Genomic DNA, 21,994 nt, shown 5'->3' with positions numbered 1-21,994 from the left:
AGTAATTTAAGAATCGGTTCAGATTGTTTTAAGAATTCAGATGTGATATTTGCATTGCTATAATGCTATTTGCCACATACTCGGTTATGTATTGATCCCTGATCTGATATGCTGCAGGCTCCACTTCCATGTGTTGGTCCCAGGTTCAGGCTTGTTCGATCCAATCACCCAAAAGTATTAGTATTGCATTCGTCGTGTTGTGGTCCATGGATCCGGTCAATCTGGCCTGGCCCAATGCTTTTTATAGGTCAACTGTCTACGCCTCCAGCCTCCAATTGGGTGGTGACGGTGGTCACCGTGACCCGTGAGACGTGAGTCTACTGAGCCGAAGCTCGAACGGCCAAACCTTCCCTTAAAGCTAAATTTCAGGGAGGTCACACGATCCTCCGCAACCTCGCTTCTTGGTCAGTGAAACCGTGAAAAAAAAAGAAAAAAAGAAAAAGTGGCAAAATAAAATTAAATAGAAATTAAATGTGGATTGTGGAAATCCTTGAGTTTCCACGATCAGGATTCAGGATTGAGAATTCAATGTCAACAAAATCAAGGAAGCTAGTTGGGTAAAGTTTATAACCTCCTAGAAGGTCTTACAAGATTGAAAACAGTAAAAAAACAAAAAATGCTTTTGGGAGAGGAATGGATTTGAGCATAAAATCTTTTAGTCATGAGTGTGGGAAGAAGGGCCAGATGGAGCAGTGAGTTGAGCCAAAGCTTGCCTCTAGTACCACCATTGGAACCGATGATGGCTACCAGGATGTCCATATATGGATGAATGGATACTGGTGGATGGCTTTTCTCGAACATTTTCTATAGCGTGAATTGGTTATCGAGAAACAACATCGATTCGATCCGACCTTGATCGATGAGTTACTGAATCCCAATTAGGGCTATTCATGGGTTGGGTTGGGTCGGTTTGTTGAGATTTTTCCAATCGACCCAACCTGGTCGGGTTCCCTGAAATTGAAATCGAAACCGATTTAGCCAGTTTGAATCGGGTTGGGTCGATTTAGGTTGAACGAAGTTGGAATATAAATTATCAAGAAAATAGGGTTGGGTCGTAATTGGTTGCACACCTAAAATCTGTAGGGGCGGACCAAGTTAGAATAGAAATTATCAAGAAAATAGAAAGTCAAACTGTATTAGAGAAAGAAGAATGAAATTTGTATATTTCAAGAAACCTTCTAATCTAAGTAAAAAAAAGACACCTAATTTTAATCGTAATTGGTTGCCTATTTGGTGTAAAAGACCATAAAAATTAAGATCCTTTGATTCTTTTTTTTTTTAATTTTTCAAAAAAAATTCTTTGTTTAATTGTCTTACAATACTTGCCATTAATGTCATTCCTAACTAGAAGACTAGAAATTAAGTTAGGTTATAACTAAGATAGAGACAAATTAGTTAAGTAGGAACTAAGTAAGTTGTAACTATTAACTAGGAATTAACTAGTAACTATTAAGTCGATTCGAGTCGAGTCGATTTCAGTTTTTACATAAGAAAACCAAAACTGACCCAAACTATTGGCTTATGAATTTTTACATCCCGAAACCGACTAATACTGAAAAAACCCGACCAACTCAGATTAGATCAGTCTAAATTGATCGATTTGGTCGGGTTGGATCTTCTTATGAACAACACTAACCCCAACTTCGAAATGATTTCTGTGCACTGGCACATGTCTCAATAACAATAATAAAAATTGATGGGTGGTGCACAGTAAATTAGGTTAAATGCTTGCTTAAATGCCTTCATCATCAAGGGCACCTCGAATGTTCCAATACATAATTCTTGTCAGAGGGTAAAAACTGGAGTTCTTACTGACTACTGTACCCTGCCTTAAAGGAGGGTAACCAGTAAGACCAAAAACTTTACTATAACGTGATAGCACAGGCTCACCGTTAGTTTTTTTTTTACTTATTATTATTATTATTATTATGTGCTTTGTATTTGGAACTAAACTATCATGAATGGTGAAAAAGTGAACCAAGGATAAGTAAAGAAGTAAGAAAGATCGAAGTTTATGTCACATATAAAGCAAAAGTGCCAAAAAAACATAGCTAGAAAGAAGGCCACCATGTAAGATGGAGCTAATAGATAAAAGGCCCAAGGAAAAAAATGCAAAAGTGCCAAAAAAACCTAGATAGAAAGAAGGCCACCATATGGAGTGAATAGATGAAAACACACACATACACATAATGGACCAATAGATTAAAGGCCATCATACCCCATGGCTAGAGACTCTTGACCCAGAGTCTTGGGGACTAATAGTCTGCAACCCAATAGGAATAGTAGTAAGATTGACTTTGCTTTCAAGATTTGCAACCGTTTGCCTCAGATGCCTAATTTTGGCAAGCAACTCGCGGACATGACCCTCAAGGCGTTCACATTTGTATGAGCAATACAAATAGTCCAGATAGTTCACATCCTCTATATGTATTGCATAATATTGTTTGAGCCTCCTTACAACATTCTAAAAGGCGTCTTGTTGGGCCTCTGCAATAGTTGGGTTGGGCCCCCCTAGTGAAGATTCATTCTCATCATGAACAGTAAGTACAAGGCTGGTGTTATAGCCATGTTCATCATTTTCCACCAAGTACACGGGCTCAAGAATCTTGAGGAATCGAAGCAAACCTCTCTGGACACTTTTAAAACAAATAGGGAAAACAATGTCATCCTGGCAATCCATATCTGCAAAAAATGTGTAGTAAGATTACATCATAGGAGGCTTATAGCATTGAAGACACACATTTGTTTTATGAAGTTTCATTGTCTCCTATAGCATTGAAGACACAAATTTGCCATAATCCCACCCACTGAATCGTGGTCTAGATTCACGTCTCCTATCCTGACCCTAGATTTCCATTTGCAAATACCACTACAAGAAAAATGATTTTTAGCGGCAGTCCCTAAAACTACAACTAGAGAATTTATCGGTAGTCGGCAAAGTGCCACTAAAACAACTGTCACTAGACACTCTAGCGGAAGTTTTCGTGGCTGCCGGTATAAATTTCATGCTGCCGCTAGAAGTTGTTTTTAGGGGTATATGCCTTCCAATACTTTCTAATTTCAGCTTTGCGTTAACTCTGCTAAATGTAACCTGGGCATGGAAATTATATAAATGGATTAGGAAATTCTCCAAAAAAAAAAACAACATCAATCCTAACTGTTATCAGCAACAGCAATTGAGATGTATACTCATGGTTGATTACATAGCTCATTGTACATGTCCTGTTTGTAACGGATCCAGAGTTGATGGTAAAAGACCAAAACTTCTTACCATTAACTGTTTCAGGGAGTTGATCGAGTTAAATTGCAGGTACTTCCCATATGTCTTTGTGACAAGTTTACTATATGCCACCAAACTTCCCAAAAGAGAATGAGTAATTTACATGATTTACATTCAATTTTATTGAAGCATGGTGATCATCCTTTCTCTCTGTTGTCAACTGTCGCGAATCAAATTGGTTGGCTCACTCAAAACATACTTGGGCAATTCATATTTACCACCTACAAGGGAAGCTCCATAGGAAACAAATCCCAAAAAACTTAAGGGAACATAGAAATAATAAGAATCTATAGCTAACAAAATAAACAAAGAACTATCTATGCATAAAAGTAGTGCCTACTTGTCATACATGGCAGTTATCAATAAGGACAAAGCTCTGGAAGAAAAAAAAAAAAAAGAATAGGAAACAAAATTAATAAATGCAATGAAAATGACTAAGCCTAAAGCTATACAACATGATGTATTTGACAATTCTGGTTCTTTATTTGCTAATACATCATCTTGTTTACCTTTATCTCTCTGGCACAAAAGGCTTGGGCATGCATCAGTTGTTGCTTTAAAACATCTAGATCAGTGTAAGAAAACCATGAATCATCCTTTACCTGTGTGTGATATTTGTTACAAATCAAAACAACATAGACTTCCTTTTAATCTTAGCAGTATTCATACATCAACACCTTTTGAGTTAATACACTTGGATTTATGGGGACCTTACAGACAACCTTCTTTATCTGGTGCACACTATGTGCTAACAATTGTAGATGATTTCAGCATGGCAATATGGACCTATTTACTGCCAAATAAAATGCACACACTCACTGTTTTTATTAATTTTCATACTATGATTACCACTCAATTTGAGAAAAGAATAAAGTCTGTAAGGACAGACAATGGCACAAAATTTATCAACAATTCAAAAGGTTTTACTTGATAATGGGATTTTGCATCAAAAGAGTTGTGCATATACACTCCAACAGAATGGGATGGTAGAAAGAAAGCACAAACATTTACTTCAAGTGGCACACTCTTTGATGTTTCAATCAAATTTGCCCAAGAAAGTTTAGGGCCATTCAATTTTAATGGTTACACACATCATAAATAGACTTCCTAGTTCTATTTTAGGATGGAAAACACCTTTTGAGATTTTACATAACAAGAAACTGGATTACAAACACTTAAGAGTGTTTGGATGTTTGTGTTATGTAGCAAATACTTCCCCTCATAAGGATAAGTTTGAAACAAGGAATTTCAAATGTATTTTTGTTGGCTACAGTCAAGGTCAAAAGGTTTTTCAAGCATATGATGTTGAATCACATAAAGTCTATGTTACTAGGGACATTGTCTTTCATGAATCTATATTCCCTTTTAGCAAATCTTTAGAACACACTGATGCATTACCCCTTCCAATTGTGATAGAAATAGATGATATATTTAATACTCCTTAGCTTGATCAACCCACAGAACCAGAAATTCAACTAAATGATTTCACTCCTGAAATTTCAGAACAAAATGATATTGAGCCAATTCCACCTTCTCCTATTGCACCTGATCAAAGACCTACCCAATCAACATTGGTTCCTAGGCGTAGCACTAGGCCTAAACAGAAACCAATTTGGCTCAATGACTTTGTAACAAATATGGCTACTGCTAGCACATTGCCTACTGCCAGAATTTTTGATTAGTTTCAAAGATCTCAGATATCACACGACCGTGCCCAATATTCACCTCCAACTTTTCCTTTTATTAAATCTTGTTTCAACAGTGCATATTTATCGTTTTTAGCTAATGTGTCTAGCATCCAAGAGCCAAGATCATATAGGGAAGCTAGTATAAATGTAGAATGGGTTAAGGCAATGAATAGGGAATTGCAAGCTCTTGAGCAAAATCAAACTTGGGAAATAATAGAACTACCACCAGGAAAGAAGGCTATAGGATCCAAATGGGTTTACAAAACTAAATTGAATGCTGATGGAAGTGTTGAGAGGTTTAAAGCTAGGCTAGTTGCAAAGGGGTATGATCAAGTGGAAGGGATTGACTATTTTGATAGTTTTCACCAGTAGCTAAACTGGTTACTATTAGAATTTTTTTGCTATTGCTACAACAAAGAATTGGCCTATTCATCAGCTGGATATTAATAACGCATTCCTACATGGGCATCTTGATGAAGAAGTGTATATGGTGCCTTCTCAAGGATATTCTAAAGTTGCCAATGGGAATGTTTGCAATCTTAAAAGATCTCTATACGGGTTAAAACAGGCATCAAGACAGTGGAATTCAGAGTTTTGTGCTCATTTGAAACGGTATGGTTTTGTTCAATCAATCTCTGATCACTGCTTGTTTATTCTATCTACTGGTTCTCATTTCCTGGCACTCATTGTTTATGTGGACGATGTCCTTATTACTGGAACATGGGAAGATAAAACTCTTGATGTCAAAAGTTTCCTAGATGCTGCTTTTACCATCAAGGACTTGGGACATGCCAAGTATTTCCTTGGACTTGAAATTGCAAGAGAAAATACTGGCACTTACATCTGTCAACGAAAATACATTTTGGATATCATAACTGATGCTGGATTACTAAGGGCAAAGCCAGCTTCCACTCCATTTCCTAAAGGCCAAAAATTATTTGTTGATAAAGGGACACTACTTGCTGAACCTGACAAGTATCAAAGACTAGTTGGTCAACTACTTTATTTAAGCCTCAATAGGCCAGGCATCACCTTTGTTGTACAACAACTCAGTCAGCATGTTAATTCTCCATGCCAACCTCACTGGGATGCTGCCATTCATCTTCTTCGATACTTAAAGGGATGTCCATCAACGGGTCTTTTCTATCCAGCAAATAACTCTCTTGTTGTGGAAGCATATTCAAATTCAGACTGCGCTTTTTGTCCATAGAGCAGAAGATCACTTACTGGATATTACATCTATTTAGGTTCTGCCTTAATATTGTGGAAAACAAAGAAGCAAACCACGGTATCTCGATCATCAGCAGAGGTAGAGTATCACAGCTTGGCCTCCACCGTTTGCAAATTGCTTTGGATTTCATACATTCTTGTTGATTTTCGTATTTCTCTTCAGCTGCCAATCACTCTCTGGTGTGATAACCAAGCTTCCATGCATATTGCAGCAAACCCTGTCTTCCACGAACGCACCAAACATCTCGATATCGACTGTCACTTAGTCCGAGATAACTTCAAGAAGGGTTTTATCAGTCTTCAACATGTTTCAATGAAGCACCAGGTGGCTGACATCTTTACTAAAGGCCTCTCTAGTCCGCAATTTTCTTATTTGCTATCCAAGTTGGGCTTGGTTGATTTTCACCAAGTACCAACTTGAGAGGGGGATGTTATGATATGTATATTGTATATGATGTACCTTATCTTAGCCTAGCATAGCTCATAGTTAGTTAGAGTTTTAGTTTTTAGCTAATGAGCTATCCATATTCTAGAATTATTCCCTGCATGAGCTGTTGCATGGGCTGGTAGGTTAGTTACAACAGTTTTCTGTATATAAAGATTTGTATAGCAGAAATATTCTATGAGTGAGAATGAAATTTCTTCTCATCTTCAACCTTTCTTATTTGGCTTGGTTTTAATCCAAGTTTGTTCAGAGTATAAGAGAGAGAGAGCACAAGTCACGAGAGAGGCTTAGAGAGAGAGGGAGAGAGATGATTGAGAGAGAGAAGCAGACGACTAAGTTGAGTAAGAGAGAGAGAGCGAGTCGCGAGAGAGATTGACAAAGAGGGGGTGGGAGAGGCACAAATGTTTTTAGCAGGAAAGAGAAGGCGGGAGGTAGTGTTTGGCATGTATAGGCAGTCATTTGACCTCTAGCAACAATTTTAAACGATTACCGCTATAAATCTATATTTCTAGCAGCAATCGCCATATAGTCAGGTCGAAAACTGTCGCTTGGAAATCTTTTTGCTTGTAGTGTATGAACATAATTATTCATTAAGTCAAGACAGGCTCATCGGGGTAGATGAGGACTTGAGGAGGTCCATTCAGGAGCAATAGAGATCCTGGTGGACAAAACCACGATACAGGGCACCACTCAGCAACCATCTTGGTATCTATTGACTAGTAGTCTAGTACATTATCTTGATAGAGGCATTAGATAACATGAAAATGGTTTGAGAAAGAGACATGAGTATTTCATCAAAAGCATGTATACAGAAAATTAACAGATTAATCCTGCTTCAAGGAAAAATGAAAGTGGTTTAAGAACTCCAGAAGGGATGAATAAAGCATGAAGGGTTTTAAAGTATGAGCATGAAGGGATGAATAAAAAACTCCAGAAGGTTTATAACCACTAGATATTTTGATGTTTTTCAATCTTGACCATCCATTAATGTAAGGGGATTCATCAAGTTAGAAGAATTAAGACCTAAATGATACAAGCCCTTCATGTTTTCTCTCAGGTAGCTTAGTTATCTCTTGGAGTTCTGGATCTTGGAAAGGTCTAAGAATTTGAGCCCTAATAATACAACCGTTTTATGTTTTCTTCTCAGGTAGCTTAACTAGATCTTCAAAATTAGGCTTAGGCCTACTAAGTCTCCAAAGAAGTTGCACCAAATGATAGGGATCAAGCACAAGATTTCAATGTATATAAAAAATACAATAAGAAGTAAAATAGCAATTCAGAATCCCTAACTTGGCAGTGTGATGATGAAGATTAGTATCAATGATATATAAGCAATTAGTTATAAAAAAAGACTCACCAAAAAAATAGTGATAAAAAAATATGAAAACCCTAATTACAACAATGGCACATTGAGAAAGAAAACAAGAGAAATAATACTAAAGAATAGCCTAACCTCTGTGGGGATGGAAAGAAGACCTTGAAGTTAATGGTTAGAAGCTGAAAACAAGAACAAAAACAGTGAGAAGAAGGTAAAGAATCAAGCTAATAAACAAAGAAGATAAAGAATCCCTAACTTGGCAGTGTGATGATGAAAATCAATATCAATGATATAAAAGTAATTAGTGATAAAAAAAAGACTTACCAAAAAAATAGTGATAAAAAAATATGGAAACCCTGATTACAAAAATGGTACATTAAGAAAGAAAACAAGAGAAATAATACAAAAGAATAACCTAACCTCTTTGGGGATGGAAAGAAGACCTTGAAATTAATGGTTAGAAGCTGCAAACAAGAACAAAAACAATGAGAAGAAAAAGAATCAAGCTAAATAACAAAGAAGATAAAGAATCAATTACCTAGTGGATGCAACGAAACAAAGTAGGAGGATTCAAAATAAGAGAATGCTAGGCAGAAGACACCCAAAGAATGTCATGAGTGCAATTGGGAGTTGGTGGGTTAGGCGAGGAGTTGATGCATCTGCCTCTAGTTGCAAATGAAAAGCTTCCCAACTATTAAACAGTTGAGAATACACCTCCACCTTTAGACTCCACTGGAAAGAAGTCCACGAAGAGAATTTTGATTTGATAAGGCAAAGTACGACCAGATCGAAACCCCGAGTCTGAGAGATTAATGATGTGTAGTGTTGGTGCAGAAATGAAATGATAATGATGCAAGGTAAGGCAGCGTCGCCTTCTTCCCATTTGGAAGATCGGAATCCCGAGTCTAAGAGATCGATGTCGTGCAAAATGATGATGTTCTTTGTAGAAATAGTTGCCTAGTGAAATAGTCGCCTTCTTTCCATGTCGATCGAAAAGAACATCCTGTCATAAGCCAAGTCTGAGACGATGATGTTAAAAACCGCCATTGAGAAGATGTGAATGAATTATGCTTTGAAGACACATTAAATGTGCTCAGAAGGCATCGTCTTTAATACCGTTTTTCTTTAACCACCATTTTTAAGCTTTTACACATACAAAGTATGTGCCCATACACTAGTTTTGTAAAGGTGATTTGGCTTTATAGTGTGGCAATGCACCATAGTAAGACTCATAGCTTAAATGCCATATATCAATCATGTGAATAATTCGACATAAAAAAAAATAGTTTGCATATATTTTTGTCTATTACATATATACCTGAGCTCATTGACTTTTTTGTCTGTTTGCTGATAGTGCTGTCAATGTGATTGAACATACATTGTGATTATCCTAAATTTAGATGTTTAAGTTGCATTAAGTTACATCAAATTAAAAATAAAAAAAACTGGAGTCCTATTAAATATCATTATTTTATATATGTATATGGGGACATTTTATATCATTAAATTTAATGTTTTGTATTTATATACATTTATTATATATTATATATGTATAAGTCAAAGAATAAATGTTTGGGTAAATTACAAAGACCCCCTCTTAAACTTTCACTTCAATCGCTCCTGCTAGTTAGCTTAAAAAAGATTCTCATTTAGTTGTTTAAAATTTTTTAGATCAATAAATTAACCTTTTCTAATTTATTTGAATGGTTTATGATTCATTTAGTTTCCTAAATATCAAATTGAAGCCCTCTTAGTTGCTCCAATAGATCCTTCCAGATTTCTGTGTGGATTCAATATTCAAATGAAAGGGTAGATACTTGTTTCTAATAGATATAGTTTCGTTTGGTTTTTCTTAATTTGTTGGAGAAATGATTGGATAATTTTTATATTTTAAGATAAAGTGTGACATTCATATAGTGAAATGAATCAATAATTAAAAAACAAAGTTTTTTTCCTATGCCAGTTAAATGATTCTTGTTATTTTAGCTGGTTTCCTTTAGAGAAGATGGATGTATTTTTGCTCAACTAGGGTTTAAGAGAAAAAAGGTGAGAAAAAGAAAATAAGGAAAGTTCAGGTGTGCATTTTTGCTAATTTAGTGCATTCCATCATCTAATGTAACGGTTATGAGGTATTTGTCACAAAGTGAAAATTCAGGGGGGGGTTGTCGCAAATGAAAGTTAAGGGGGATATTCGTCACTAACCTTATAATAGAAGGGAGTCTTTCTAATTTACATTAAACATTTTTTATTTTTTTATCTTTTTTCTCCATTTTAAATACACTAGTAGTCAATCCTAGATTAAATTTGAATCCATTCCAATAAATCTTAACATATTCTATTTTGAATTGTTTTAGAATCTAACACTTAGTGTTGTCATCCATCCATTTCAACATCATTGTTTAATTTCATCTATTCTTATTTTATAAGTTATTACCTTCTTAATCATTTCATTCACCCATATTTAATTTGTTCATTTTGATTGATATCTCTACTTGTTTTGCAAAATTCTAATTCTATGGTCATCTTCTTCTCTTCTCTGTCTTCTCTTTTAAAATAAGTCAAAGAGAACATACAATTGGTCATAACAGATGAGTGTTAGCACTTAATTTTTTCTTGGTCCTTTCACCCTACCTCTTTGTATCATCCTCTTACACCCCAAATACTTAGAAACACAACCAAATCAATTTGATACTTTCTAAAACACGAAATACCCACCTTTGACATAATCCACAAGACAAATAAGAACCTTGAGATCAATATCAATGTCCGATCAGATATCCTTCCCAGACTTGAAAAACGATATCAATTTTCAGGACTAAACTACAAAGATCCACCATTCATCACACCAACTTCCTTTCTAATGGCCCCGATCCATGCGATATTCAAAACCCAACTTCTCAAAATCAAATCCAACACACCCAATCACTAAGAAATAATTAGCCAACAAATCCCAACACAAATATATGATGATCAACTGCAAAAACATCAAGATCCCATTCCGATGGCCCTGAGTGATTACCTAGATCAACCATATCTTTCTCAAATAAGAACCATCCACTTGACTCTATGCCCTAATCCATGCCTACTTACCAAGTGGTAGTTAAAAATTCCCCTATTTGAACCATCATCAAGCCTAGATCCTATTTTAGCAAATCTTATTAATTAGAGCCTACCATCCATCATCCCAACTTCATATGACCAATCAGACCTCAAAATTGGTCTTAGGAGAAGTTGAAAATACGTTCCTCCGGATTTAAGAAATTCTTGCAACCATTTTTGTTTTTCCCTAAAGGAAACTGAGCCTGAACAACTCCCGTATTGGGCTGCTATAGTAGCTTGGAGAGAGGGGTGTCTAACACCTTCCCTCTCCCAATCCTTAGGACCTGAAATCTCTCGGTTGTGTGCCTTTCCCATGGAGGATAGAGTCACTACCAAAGACCTAAATCGAATATTTTCAAATGTAAAAATGAGGGACCATTTTGTCTAAAAAATGAGTGACAACTCCATCTCCTTGAGCCGGCCATGAGCTTCTTGGAGCTCACAATGAGCGAAATGTATTGGCAAAATAGTGGGTCACATCACATGTATATAGAGTGATTAGACCAGATGTACCTGAACTTAGGGACATGGATGTAAATTTCCTTTAATAATGATTTATTATTATTCAGTTTTTATTAATTAAGGATCTTTGATAGGCTCAGAAAGCCTAGAATCCTGGCCTGTGCTAGTAAGGCTTGGTCAGGGCCTACATGAAAAATTCAAAATTCTAGCATCCTGGCTATTTATTAAATTTTTGTATATTCATAGACTTTTTCTAGGCTTACTCACCTTGTGGCCCAAAAGGCCAAATAATTGGATGATTTCTATGTCAACCCACTTTGTATTTGAGATAAAACTTAATTTAGCTTACCACTTTCTTTTATTTTTTTGGCAAATATAATCACTTTTTTATACGTTTGCTTTGTTTCTTGTGTTACAAGAACACTTGGCTTTGTAGAGTAATGGAGGCTGCAAACTTATAGAAATTTATGAGAAACCTATGACAAAATCATGGACTATGCATTGATTTCTTGAAATCAAATCTTCTCATTTTGGGATGTATTTTAGAAGATGTTAAGGCTCAAACTTATAAGTTGATAGTAACAATAGCCAATCATGTTCTCTGTTTTGCGTGGTTAATATGTATAAAAATTATGTTTATTGTTCATCATATTCTTCTTACCTGGAGATATTTGAATTTGGACAGGGGCCATCTAGCAGAGCATGATGCTACATATCATTTGTTAATATTTGGAGCTGTAGCAATGATTTTTCCTTGCATGATTTTCCCACAAAACAAATGTGGGAGAAATAATTTTCCCACATTTTCCCCTTGTATAACCAAACGATGGAAAGTGAAATTTTCAAACTTTCTCATCCCAGCCTATTCCATCCCATCCCACCGTTTCCCATCCCATCCAAATCTTCCTGCAAACCAAACGGAGCCTAAGAGAAAAAGGTGAAAAAAAGAAAATAAGAAAAGTTTAGGTGCATGTGAACATCGGAAAAATGGCCCATTCACCACTTGGGCTAGAAATGGAGTTGCCACCCATCAGCTTAGGAACTAGAAGTGATGGGACCTCCAGGAGTAATTTTCAAAAAGCATTTTTTATTTTCTGTAGTGACTCCAAAGCCCAAAGCACTGGTTAAACCAGTCCGGGTAGGTCTCGGATGGGAGAGGGAAGGGGTTAGGCACCCTTATCCTGGGTCCAGTAGGTGGGGCCTACATGGGAATTTTGTTTAAGCATAAGCATGCAGAAATACTATTTCAATTAACTCGAAAGAAAGCACAAGCATGGGAATTCATCTAAATTACGTTTCTCAACAACCGAATAAAATAACAAGATTATTCCGATCTTGACTCTTGAACAAGGCAAACATAACAGACAACCGTCAAGATCCAAATTCTATAAAACATGTCATCTAACTAAATTTAAAACACAATAAACCAAATCTAAACATTACTAGGGTATTATCCTAGCATAACAAGAGCAAATTGACAATTCGGTTAATTGGCAGGGCCAGATTAGCCCGTTTGGGCCCAAATTGGAAAGATCTGTAAAGGGTTCAATTCAATTAGTCTAGGGGTCGAAATAAAATCTTTGTGTAATGAAGGGGAAAATAAAGGCAACGTTGGGTGAAATTTCTCCAGGTGGGGTTTTTGTGTAGTCTGAGGTGATTGGTAGAATTAGATTAAGCCAATTGGGCCTAGATCGATCAAATTTGGAATCCGGTCAATCTAGAGTCTCGAAATAGAATCTTTGTGTGATGGAGGGTAAATGAAGGTGTTTTGGAATGGAATTTCATATGTAGGGGTTTTTGTTATTTTGGGGTGATTGGAAAAGTTTGATTGGTTTAGATGTGTTTGGATCAAGTGGATAAGTGTTGTGGGTACGAAAATGATCAAAATGGAATATTTGTTTGATGGACGAGTGAACGAAGGAGTATTGGGTTCAAATTTCATGGGTAGGTGTTTTAGGATGTTCTAGGTCTGATGGTTGTGTCTGATCTAATGGTTGAGGTGTAAGTGAGGGTCGATCGGGGCCTCAGATAGGTATCAGGCAGGTTTAATGGTGGATCTGAAGGCTTTTGGGGTGAAATTTGGGTTTTCTATGTTTGAGTGTTTCGGAGAGGTCAGAATGGTCTGCTTGGCTGTTTGGGGTGAATTGGAGGCTCAGGAGGTTGACCAAGCAAAAATCGGGTGCTGATAGTGCACATTTTTTTTTCTAATTTAATGCATTCTTTCATCTAACATAACAGTCAGGGGGTATTTGTTGCAAAGTGAAGATTTAGGGGATTGTTGGTCACAAATGAAAGTTTAGGGGGATATTTGTCACTAACCTTATAGTTCAAGGGTATCTTTCTAATTTACCTTAAATAATATTTTTTTTAAAGCTTTTTTTATCTTTTTCTTCGTTTTAAACACACAAGTAGTCAAACTCAGATTAAATCTGAATCGAATTCAATAAAAATCTAACACTTAGGGTTTAAGAAAAAGGGAAAGAAAAAGATAATAAGAAAAGCTTAGTTGGGCATTTTTATTAATTTAACACATCCTGTCATTTGACTTAACGATTAAGGGGTATTTGTCGCAAAGTAAAAGTTCAGGAAAGTTGTTTTTATCGCAAATGAAAATTCAGGGGGATATTTGTCATTGACCGTGTAGTATAGTTGGACTGAATGCCAGCTCGGAATTGATGTTAATTCACAGGTGGACATTAGTGTATAAAATGGTGGTTTTTGACATTTTGAATGTTTATAACTTTATGGTGGAATTCAGAAATCTGCAATCACCTGTACCTACTATTCCAAAATATATTTTAAAAATAAAACTTTTTATCTTTTTCTTAATTTTAAACACAAAAGCCTAAATCTGAATCCAATCCAAGTAGTAACATATTCAATTTTCAATTTTGAATTGTAATCTAACACTTGGTAATCAGATCCGATTTGGCAATCAGACCCCGACCAAATTACAGCTGCCACGTGCTTTATAAGCTAGGCCAGAGTCAATAGGTTAATGACTAGTTGCACACAAGTTGAAGTTGGGATCTGATATGCAAAGACCATTGTGTATGTGAACCGGCTTGTGACTAATCATGAATGAATGCACCGGTGCATGTTCTGTACACATGGGGCCTATACCACTTGTGGATGTCACATATGGCTCTGGATCTGCTATGTATATATATTCATAAATTGTTTAAGATCAGATTGGCGTCCCACAACACCTCCCATCTGTGTATTTGAGAGATGTTCTCATTGAAAGCTGGGATGTGTATGTGGGCACATTCTATATAAGGTGCCAGCCAAAGTGACCTCAACTTATTCTCAGATCCACCACCACTGTGTATTGGGAACATCAATCTACAAGAGAAATATTCTTAATGAGCATCTATAATGTCTCATGGGTAAAGACGGTACACATTTCAGCCAATTAATGAGTATCTATAATAGAATGAATGGTTCAAAGTATCGATACGATACACATTTCAGCCATATTGTACTGGTACTTAGAAACGGTCAAAACATATATTTTTTTAGTTTTTTTTTCAAAGTTTAGTTTTTTAGGAAGCTTAAAACATGTTTTTTATTATTAAAAAAATTGGGGGCCTAAAACACCTGAAAGCAAGCATTTCGGACAGTATCATTTTCAAAAGATATGATACAATACGCCCCGTATCAAACGTATCGTATTGATACTTTGAACCATTCATTCTACAATGTCACTATCAATGTATTTTATGGGTAAAATTAAAAAATTGTTGACTCTTTTATCCTTGAAACTTACTCCAGTCAAGAAGGGAAACAACATTCGACCATCGGAGATTTTCTGGTGGGGAAGTGAGGCAACGTTTCTAGTTTATACACAGGAGAATGCAGATAAAATTTGAACTTTAACTATAGACCAGAAGGTGAACTATTGCCAATGATTGTTATTCACCAGCAAGGTTGGCTGAGAAATGTGTTAATCAAATTAAAGGCCACCTAATCTTTTACTCACATCTTGGATTTATGACATTGGTTTTCTAGTGAAATGCCAAATGATGAATTCTTGGTTTTGATTGCATATCAGAAATAAAACTAATTGTTACACCGTTCAACTTTTCCCCTGTTTTGCTTTTGGGTTTTATGTATTTATAGAAACTCTTGAATGCATCTTATTTTCTCAGACTGTCATACGAAATGACATTTATTGAATGTCTGATTTTGTTTTTGTGGGCTTCATCAAATTTGTGGTTTTAATGTTTTTGTGCTTTGGGATTTGATAAAGCATTATTCTGTTTGATCCCCAATTTCTTATCGGTTGGCTGATGGTTACTCATTTACAAGCCATCAATGATGTTAGTAACACCTTCAAAAGAAAATGTTAACAAGTTACAACACAATAGAGGGATTTATTTCTTGTCCTTAAGAGCATTGGTTATTTTTCCATGTGGTATTGATGAGAATACTTGCATCTATTTGTGAAATGCAATCCTAATAGCAAGAGAAACGATAAAAAAAAGCTCTAGTGAGAAATTGTTCAAGGGGGGAAGTAGAGATATTGTAGAAAATGAAGAACAACTACTGGTCAAGAACAGTGGCTAGTGAAGAACAATTGCCAAAAAAAAATGGGAAATATCATTCGATAAATGGAATATTTTGAATGATGGTGCCATTGCAAGTGTTTAGTGGTGTTAGGGTATAAACTCTATTCTTTTGCTTTGAAAAAAAGACCTATATAATCGCAAGAGTGTTGTTAATCGAATGAAAGCATTTTTACAATTTTAATATATTTTCAATGATGCCTTAATGATTTATTAGGGGTAATTTTGTAACTTTATACATTTTCCATCTAGGTTAGTGATGGATGGAGGTTTCTGTTGATTTTTTAAAAAGTTCAGGGCAGGTATTTATTAAAATTAAACTACATGGGAGGTTTTTATGATTATCAGAAACTTAAGGGGAGGTTTCTGTATTTTACCTCTTCTTTTTATTTAGATAACCCACAGTCAACACTTTACTAGACAAGTTGTATACCATACCTGATGTAGGCACATGTGGCAAGGCCCTAGATTGCACCACGTGGCATCGACTGGATAAGATTTTGGCCATCTATTCCTAACTACCTCCAACCACTCTATGGCAAGGTCAACTTTAAAAGGGGGGTGCCTAGCTTACGGCAAAGCCATCTTCCTCATTCTTGCTCTCTTGCATTCCTCCTCTCAAGAGACATCGTCTAAGCTCTAAGGACCAAGATTTGAGCCCTCATCTCAAGTCTCAAGCCTAGCTCCGCCCCTCTCTAAGCACCTGACTAACTTGACCGTTAGAGTCTCTACCCTTGGTGTAACACTCAAGGCCTCTGACGTGTGCTCTTCTCCTACTCATAGGTTGGACTCATCGGCCTCAGATATCAATGAAATTACTTTGTTGCCCTCAGCCCCATCCTTGGCTAGGGATGGAAATTTTGCGAGAATTTTTGGGTATCCGACCCATCCCATCCCTAATAGGACCCGTTTATCAAGACCCTATAGGGTTTGAGAATTTAGATTAAAGCCATATAGGGTTTGGGATTTTAGATTAAAACCCTATAGGGTTTGGGGTGGGTTTGGGTTTTGACTTTAGGGTATTCGATACCTGATACCGAGGATACATAAATATAAACCCATTATATTATATATCATGCACAAATTTATAAATTTTAAGTACTAAGATAATTATTCTATTATTAATAGTTTATTTTTATAAATTTCTTGGGATTAAAATCATCATTTGATGTAAATTTGGATTTGATAGATTGCTTATTTCATTTATTTATAAAATGCTACTTTTAAATATTATTTCTTTTATTTTTTAGTTGGAATTGTTAATCATATATACGTATTGATTGTTTTGATGAACACAAAAGTTAATAAAATCTATTTTATTTCACTAAATAACACAAAAGGCGAGATGGATTAGTGGCTTAAAGTAGTGCTAAGAGATTTGTCGCTATTATTAATTGATCTGGGTTTAAGTCACATTAAGAAACTTTTTTTTTAGTAGAAAACATTTGGTCAAGGGGTTTAATGGGTGGGACTGGTCAAGACGGGTTTAACGGGTTTGGGAAATTGAGAGGAAAAGTTAGACAGGATTGGGACAAGTTTGGAATCAGGGATACATAGGTATGTTCAGGAATGGGTAAGGCAATGGCATGGGTACCCTACCCGTTGCCATTCCTATCCTTAATGTCTTCTATCGAGAAACACTTAAGTGATAAAATCTTGCTATTTGACAAAACAACAATAAAACTTCGGAGCTAAATGATAACGATTTTTTACATATCTTACAAAGTGATATTGAAAGTGTTTTTGAAAATAACTATATATAATTATTATTATTATTATATATTTTTTTCATGTACATATTGAGTAAAGTCTAGCATCAAATATACTTGGTTAAAAATCTAAAGGCTCTAAAAATAAGAAACTTGTATTATCGAAGATGTCAGCATCACAATAACATCGATTTACCTATATATCATCAACAAGTAAGAGAAATTCCAGCCACTAATTCGAAGTTTAAAAGGTGCAACTGTCAGTAACACCATATGTAAAAGTGACTAAATCTCATGGCTTCGGTGCCAAAATGAAAAAAAATCAAGACCGATTTGGAACATTGAGTAAACCAAGAGTAGTTGATCACCAAAAGTCAACAAGGAAATATACAACTCTTGATATAAATAGTTGGACCACCGTCATCCTCCGTGATGATTAATTGAACATGTTCAGGGATGAGGTTTCTCTTGAACTACTTTAATTGTAATGGGAATAAGTTGTCAAATAAGCATAAGTACAATTCAACTCTTAATTTACAATCAATGACAACCCCACAAGACGTAATTCTGTACAACCATGGACCACACAAAAATACAACATCAAGCTGATGGTGTAAATTATGAACAAGTTTAACAGAAGAGTATTCAAGCATCATATGCCTAATAAACTGGATATAAGATCATAATAAATGATATGAAACAATTTGAGACGAAGGGCAGTGAAAATTGGTGCTATTCCATGATGGACCATAAAAGGTGAATAACATTTGGAAATATTTATTTGGACATGAAATTAAACTTAATGATAAACTCTTATTTTTTTTTGCAATAAGTAAAATTAAAAGGCCCATCAATAGCAAAGTTGCAACAGAGAACATGAAAATATATTGATGAGAGTTTGGAGTGTCGAATGTGTGTACCTTTGGAGTCGAAGAAAACATGAATGAATTGGAATTGGATGGAAATCGAAGACTATCACATGTGTGTACCTTTGGAGTTGAAGATGATTTCTGTCCCCCATTAAAATTTAGGACTACCATCTTAACTCCTCGATTTGAAGCACCGTGTCTACTCATAATGAATTGGAAATTGCTCCAATGGCATCAGTCAAGAAGAAAGAATCCCGTAAACAAAATAAAGAATATATACAAAAAGAAAAATAACAGATCTAATTAAGATACCACCGAATTTGGGATGGCTCCGCATATATCGACTACGACCTGGGAAGGCATTGGATCGGGTTGACCTCAAATTGTTTTTGAACGAGAACGATGCTACAAGAATGTGATATCTCGAATCCAAACAAAAGCACGATAAGGATAGGCTTCGGCAACACCAACTTTTGTGAAAGAAGAAAAAAGAGGTTGCAAGATTTGAGGGCTGGGAAAAGTCCCCCCTCCCCCCTTAAAGCACTGTGGCAGATCTAAAATCAAGAGATTGAAGATAAAAAGAATACATGGAGACGATACTAGAATCAAAACGTCTATCACAAAGCGATCCAACAACTTCTATAAGTGGACTTAAAAACGAAGAAAAACAAAGAACTTGATCTAAGATACCAGCAATACATTTTAGCTACAAATACCACGGAAGGCAAGATAGATACGCCATAACAGAGATTCTCAAAAGAAATGAAAAAAAAAATGGCATAAAAAATGATCACTAGGCAATCTAGCAACTTCCTAAGACCAAAATCAAAACATAGAAAACATAGTAGATTTATGATTAAAAATAAATGAAGAGAATAAAACAGGCAGAGGATGCATGATAATCGAACAGACAAGAAAAATGTGGAATTCATTCAGCAACGAACCAGGCATGTGCATCGGACTTCTGATGTTCCATTCTATGACGACGAAGCTATGCCTCTCCATTTGTTGAAGCAGGCAACAGGGAAAGGAATGATCGAAGAAGAAGAAGAAGAAGAAAGGGAAAAAAAGATAGAGAGAGAGAGAGATTGTGATAAGGGTGGGAAGGGTTGTAGTAGTGAGATAGTGCTCTGTATTCAAATGGGATCAAAGAGACGAATCTGATAGTGGCGGTGATGGTAAGGAAACAACAAACCAAGGGATGGGGAAGGTGTTCGAAAAGACCCACTACCGTGAACTTTTGTTGCCATTGTTAATGAAATTTGGGGAACTCCTACTAGATGCAGCTTTATCAACCAAGTTTCCATATTGGATCTGGTGTATCTAGAGTTCTCAATAGTGGTTATCGTACAAGGTCGAAGGCTCGTGTTTGTTGAGTTGGGGTATGATGACGACAATCCTGCGGTCGTTGTCTAATGATGCCCAAGGAAGATGAAGGTAGACGGATGCCTTGTCATGACTGGAATCGATCGTGGGAAGTGGTGATAGGAGACCACACTGGCTTGTCGTCTTGATTACAGTGGCAAATAGGCGGTTAGAACAAGGTCCCTATAAATCTCTGCAAATCTTTCTTTCAACCACCATCCTTAACTCTCACCCGATGAAATTCTCGGAGATCGGAGATGGTAACCAGAGATTCTAATGTAAGCACCATGGTAAGGAAAGGGTTGGTTAGTCTTCGAAGGTTTGGAGATGGTGGCGGGAAAGAGAGAGGATGTGGGGAAGAGAAGAGAGAATGGAGTTGCTTCTCTCTTAGAAATCCTAGGTCAATATTGTATTATGTTGTCCCCTGGAGAAAAAGTCTCTCCTCCTTTTATAGAGAGAAAGTTAAGGTTATCAAGGAAGAAGTTCTTTCTTGTTAGGAAAGAGGATCTTTTCTTTTTGGAAAGAGTCCTTTTGTTTGAATATTAATGGATCATTATTAGAGAATTCTATCCCTTTGGATTCTCTCCGTGTGCAAGCCTATTATACTGATGTGGTGCGAGTGATGCCATTGTTTGGCAGACATACTTTCATTAAACTCACATGCATAATTTAAAAACACACATGTAACCAACATTTATTCCTGATCTATTATGATTCCACGGTTCTATAACGGTCTCAGGTTCATGACAACTCTGCACGTTTCCGAAGTTCATCGTGAATTTGTGCACATCTTTATAGATCACCGCAGATTCGTGCATATCTAAGCTTTATTGCAAGTTTATGTATGTCTAAGGTTTATTGCAAATTCGCACTATCTGATGTTTATCGTGACCCATTTCAAATATGAGTTCATCACCATCGCGGATCTGCGATGAACTTATCATAAATGTGTGATGGGTTATGGATTCATCATAGGTGTCCATATAGTGTTAGTTTGACACTTTCTATACTCTGATAGTCTCAGTAACCACTATGTACCCACAGTAGGAAAGACATAACAACATACATGTCAAACACATTTACACGGAAGCAAACCAACTTATTACTTATTACTTGGATAATATTGGCTAGGAATCGGATGGACAACATCTCTCCCCCATGCATTTGAATGCAATCAATGGGCTCCCCCCCCCCCCCCCCCCCCAATTTTTATAGTGAGCTTGTTCTTTTCCTCCGTTTTTGTGCAAAACACACTTTAGAATGTTGCTTAAGTAGTACTAGTCTATTCTCTACCATACGCCTTTTCTAAATAAAGTTGTATTATCAGCCTTGGTTTACACATTTGTTTACCATTATGATGTTATTAGTAATTTGTATATTTCTAATGAAAGAATATTGGTTTTCAACGATTTCATCACCAATTACTCTCGCTAGTCATCCATCGCCATGTTGGCATCCAGTGCAACCTCAGATGACCTTGGGACTTTAAGTAGCATCAAGTCAGAACTTGCTCGCCAATGGGATGGATTCATGTCACATTGGAGTACCCAAGCTCAGTTGGAGACAGCTTGGTGAAGACCGAGCTACAACGTCAATTGTCACCTTAGAGCGTTTATATAGTACAAACATCAGACGAGTTCCTTGATCTCATAATAGCTGACCTACATCACTTGCTCATTTTGTACCAAGCAGACCATTTAATACCCTTGATATGCTTGGGGGCATGCCACTCATTTAGCAGTAGTTACAAAAGTCTCCCCTGTTTCTTTGGAAAAAGGAAAGTGGTCGACTCACTGATTGTCCTCAAGTGTCCTTAAGATCCGAGGGTTGAGGACCCTTAACTCCAAGAATCTTGGAGACGTTCTAATTGCTCCCCAGAGCTTGTTTAAGGACAGTCCCTCACCCTCAAATGGTACATGCTCTATTAGCCATTAAACTCTTACTCTGCTCTTTACTTTGTA

At 36.3% G+C, this 21,994-nt stretch overlaps 1 long non-coding RNA gene across 2 annotated transcripts; it reads right to left on the bottom strand.

Annotated features, from left to right (window-relative positions):
* Nucleotides 1-2,015: 2,015 nt before the first annotated feature.
* Nucleotides 2,016-20,353, bottom strand: LOC148802772 (uncharacterized). 2 transcript variants are annotated; one of them, XR_016081962.1, is made up of 5 exons: nucleotides 18,720-20,353; nucleotides 8,500-8,964; nucleotides 8,382-8,425; nucleotides 8,097-8,140; nucleotides 2,016-3,882 (listed from the first exon to the last, which is right to left on the bottom strand). It is a non-coding gene; the product is annotated as an uncharacterized LOC148802772 (long non-coding RNA). The 2 variants fall into 2 exon arrangements; XR_016081961.1 differs by having other exon boundaries at nucleotides 2,016-3,501.
* Nucleotides 20,354-21,994: the final 1,641 nt, after the last annotated feature.

Source organism: Nelumbo nucifera, chromosome 2 (assembly GCF_055504915.1).
Source record: "Nelumbo nucifera cultivar China Antique chromosome 2, China Antique-T2T, whole genome shotgun sequence".
Taxonomy (NCBI): Eukaryota; Viridiplantae; Streptophyta; class Magnoliopsida; order Proteales; family Nelumbonaceae; genus Nelumbo; species Nelumbo nucifera.
This window is presented reverse-complemented; position numbering and strand designations above follow the sequence as displayed.